Consider the following 4,646-nt stretch of genomic DNA (forward strand, 5'->3'; position numbering starts at 1 on the left):
TGGATAATCAAAAGCATCTTGAGCAACTAGTACAATATATTCTATTCACAGCACTTTTCACTGGTTTGTAAGAATCAGGCCATGAATTACATAGAAAGTCAAATCTCATAAAAGGAAATTTCATACTGTATTAAGTGATATTTCAAGGCTGACTTCAATATTTTGTTTTCAAAGGTATCACTATTGGACAATTTTATTAGAATAGTTCTTACTTTAAAAATGCTGTTTATATTATAGGGGTTTTTTTGGGGGGGGGGGAGGTTATGGCATTTCTTTGTGTAAGCCTACCACACGGCTCATCTGCTATAGCAGGCAGCTGGTCCATGTTTGAAACTACGTGGGAGATGGGAATGACAATCTCAGAAAGAATTAGTAAAGCAAAACCTCCTTAAGGAAACTCCAGGTCTGTCAAGTGAATTGTGATACTAATTAGAAGCAAGTGGCCATTTTATTCAGTTCTGTTTTTTAATCACTTAATACAGTATTACTAATAATATTTCTATATGACTATAAAATGTAAATTATGCTTGATGTTTCCCTTTTTGGATGAAAATTACTCTTTACCATGTATTGATTATTATACAGTATTGCCTTCCCCCACTAAGTATTGACACATCATACCCTCTTGCTGTTTTAAATTGTGGCTCAATACTTTTAGCAAATTTATGTAGATGAATAACAAATCTCCAAATTTTCTTGAAGTTTGCTTTGCAAAATAGAATATTACTGTAATTCCTGTATATCACCCTTTTCCCACTGTGTTTTTAGTTAATACAGAATTGTTCTTTTTTTCTTCTTCTAACACATGCTGTGAAGATTAACCCAAGTTCCAGGTGGTTGGAAACAAGTATAACAGGATGTCAACAGGGATGTTCAATGGGCCCTGGCTAAGGTCCAAAGCTGTGCACAGAAGGTGGTAAGTACACATATTCTAAGTTCAGGGACCACCTATGGTTAGGCTGGCTTACTAAAAAATGTCAACACAGGAAAACAGACTGACCACCATCCTTGAATGTATGCTCCTTGGAGTATGAGGAAAGTGTGGGTAGATCAGAAGTTAGTCTTTTGTGAGTCACAGTGTCTTCTCTTTGCCCTGTTATCACCCTGTTACAGGTACTTCTTCCCCTTAAATCATTCTCTTAAAGTTCCTTCAAGAGAACTGCATATAAAGCTGGAGATGCCAAATCTTCCCTTTCAGCTAGGTTGGAGACTGGTGACTATCTCTTCTCTGACCTCTCCTGGGCCAGCAAAGTGCTTGGTATTCTGGGACAAGGATGGGGATGGTAGGCAGATGGCTTAGGTGAGATAAACCCATGTTACTGCATCTAGGAGAGATAGTTAGCTGGACACTTACGCAGGAGGTCAGGTAGGTACAGGTCACACCTCATTGGAACTAGGCAGCAAGGAGGTGCCCCAAGGATCACCCTCAATAAGGAAGATGGTACTTGGATTCTCTTCAGTACAGAAAAGGTTGAAAATCTGACAGAGTTAACTAGAGAAGCAGCAACGTCTTAAAGAGAGGATATTACAGTCTCCCACAGGGGAGCTAATATGATACCTATTTCCACTTTCCAACTGTTACCCTAACACCAGAATGGGAATATTAGAAAGAAGGAACAGGATGGGTATTAGAGTTTTCCCACTTTCAGTCCCGCTCCCCAATTCTCACCATGACCCACATGCATAAACTCTAAAAGTCACCAACAAAAGACTGCTTTTCTCTAGAGGGAAAGGAGGGAGAAGGAGTCTTTATTTTAACGTGAAATTAAGTTGAAAACAAATAGAACTGAATTTTACCTGCCAGAATGAGACATTGCTAGTAAGATGAAGAGACTGTTAAGTGGAATCAAGCTAAGGTGTGATTAAGATTTGATTTCCAGCAAAAAAATGGTAGGGGCATATAATTAATATGTGTGGGATTATTTGAAAAAATAAAGCCATTTCAGATTCAAATTCAGATTCAATTCAGTGAATTGAGCATCGTCAAGAGTTCTAATTTTCACAGGTAGGTGGGATGATCAGTTCTGAATAACACAGACTAGTGAGATTAATGTCAATTCAAGTATGAAACTAGAATTTTCCCCTTTTTTCCATTAGAAAGCATATATTCTAAACTAAGGACTCAAGCTCCATGAAATTTGACAAAGTAAGCCCACCTTTGTAACCAGCACTCAGGTCAGATCTAACACGCTATAAGAACTTCTCCTGTCCCCTCACTCTTTGTCCTCCTCCTGAATTTACTACTATCTTGATTTTGATATAGATTAATTTTCCCTAATTTCACTTTTATATGAATGGAGTCCTATTTTATTTGGGACTTTTACATCTATGTTCAGGAGAAAGATTAACCTGAAATTTTACTTTCTTGAAATGTTCTTGCCTGTTTTAGGTATCATGGTTATATACTGACCTCATAAAATAATGGCAATATTCTCCCCCTTTCTGTTCTCTAGAAGGCTTTGTGAAAGATTGACCTTTTTACTTTGTGTATGCAAGAATTCACCAGAGAACCTGTGCTTTTGTTTTCTAAGTTTAAAATTATGAGTTTAAATTTTGTTGATAGATATAGAACTGTTTGGGTTTTCTGTTTGCTCTTTTCAACTCTCATAAGTTATATATAGATGGTCACAACTTACAATGTTTCAACTTGTGACTTTTTGAGTCAATAGTGGTGTGAAAGGAAAATGCATTCAGTAAAAGTTGTACTTAAGGCCCTCCCTGGTGGCGCAGCCGGTCAAAGCACAGCACTGAGAATCTAAAGCTGCTTCCACATGAGCTCCATTCCCACCTGCCCCGGAGGTGACCACATGGCGTGGCAGACCTCTCCTGACCCGCCCGCTGCTCCCCTCAGCAGTGTACTTCTTAGATCTGCCTGTTCTGTTCCCCACTCTGTCTCTGGTGAAGTCTCTCACCACCCCTGAGCCTCTGGCCTGTACCCCAGTTCTGTATGCACAAATAAATAGAAATCTTAAAAAAAAAGATAAGTTGTACTTCAAATTTTGAATTTTGATCTTTTCTTAATTAGTGATAATTGGTAGGATATACTCTAATGATGAGCAATGGCATCTAAGCAGCCATGTGATCTAGAAAAAATAAGTATTTTACCAACCATTCTCAAACTTCATAGGAAGAGAGGAAAATTGATAATCCTGTTGCTTTAGCATCTCTGTGATTTAGCAATTAATTTTAATTCCATGCTTCAAATATTCTTCATGCCCAATGTCTTTTCAGCCGTGTACATTAATGGTGAGAACCTATATGGCCATTCTGTTTTTCACTTTCAATGCAGTATTCAATATTCAATAAATTACATGGGCTATTCAACACTTAATCATAAAACAGACTTTATGTTAACATGATCGCAACTGTAGACAAATCAAAGTATTCTCAGCTCACTTAACATAGGGTAGGCTAAATTGTGATATTCAGTAGGTTAAATGTAAATGCATTTTTGACTTACACTATTTTCAATTTACAACGAGCTTTTTGGGAAGTAATCACATTGTAACAAAGGAAGATCTATATTTCTAGGAATTTGTCCATTTTATTGGCATATAGTTGTTTTTATTTTCTTTTATTGCTAGATTTGATGGGTCCTATACTCACAGGATCTTATATTGATCTCTCTTTTTTTTTCTTCATATGTATTACTTATTAAAAATTATTACATATTTTTATGTATTTAATATTTGTAATATTAAAAAATATTACATATTTTTTTCTTGGTCAGTGTTAACAGCAGTCTTTTCAAAGAAACAATTTTGGCATATTAGTTTTCTCTATTCTCTATTTTGTGCTCCATAATTTCTGTTTTAATTTTTATTATTTCCTTATTTTTGCTTTCTATTTGTTTAATTTTCTATTTTATTTTTAGATATACTTTTTAAAGTAGATATGTACATTATTGGATTTCAGACTTTCTTATTTTTTTAATGTATGCATTAGAAGTTACTTTTCCTTCAAGTTTGGTTTTTACTACTCTACAAATTTTGATCAGTAGTATTTTCAAGGATATAGAAAAAAAAAGGAACCCTCTTACACTGCTGGTAGGATTATAAACTGGTCAGTATTTTGGATGTTCCTCAGAATACTAGAAATAGATTTACCATATGGCCCAGCAATTCCACTTCTATGAATCTACTCAAAGAATACAAAAATACTAATTCCAAAAGAGATCTGATTCCTGTGTTTATTGTGTCACTGTTTACAATAGCTAAGATATGGAAACAATCTAAATTCCCCAAAATAGATAAGAGGATCAAGAAGATGTAGTATATACAGTGGGATACTTCTCAGTGATCAAAAAGATAAACTCATGCCATTCGTGGCAACATGGGTGGAGCTGGGAACTATTATGCTAAACAAAATAAGTCAGGTGGAAAAAGATAAATATCAGATGGTTTCACTTACATGTGAAATATAGAGAAACTGCACAAAAGGTCAAGCAAAACACATAACTTGTAAGCAGACCATAGGTCTGAGGTATACACCGATGGAGAGACAAGGAGGGAAAAACATAAGAAACTAAGGTGGTGGAGCACAGAGGTTGTATTAGTGGAAGAACTATAGGGGTTACACCTGAGGGGAGAAATCAAATACTGTACAACAGTGAATATCAATGTAGGAAAATAAATAAATTTAAAAAT

The 4,646-nt window shown here is 35.6% G+C and overlaps 1 protein-coding gene across 1 annotated transcript in view; it reads left to right on the plus strand.

The window, feature by feature from the left end:
* Window positions 1-895: 895 nt before the first annotated feature.
* EHBP1 (EH domain binding protein 1) overlaps window positions 896-4,646 on the plus strand; it is a 403,255-nt gene continuing 399,504 nt past the window's right edge. The window contains exon 1 of the mRNA XM_012731519.1: window positions 896-916. The gene's annotated coding sequence lies outside the window, so the exon portion shown is untranslated. The remainder of the gene's footprint in view (window positions 917-4,646) is intronic.

The sequence above is a fragment of the Condylura cristata genome, unplaced genomic scaffold (genome assembly GCF_000260355.1).
Source record: "Condylura cristata isolate star-nosed mole 26May11 unplaced genomic scaffold, ConCri1.0 scaffold00031, whole genome shotgun sequence".
NCBI lineage: Eukaryota > Metazoa > Chordata > Mammalia > Eulipotyphla > Talpidae > Condylura > Condylura cristata.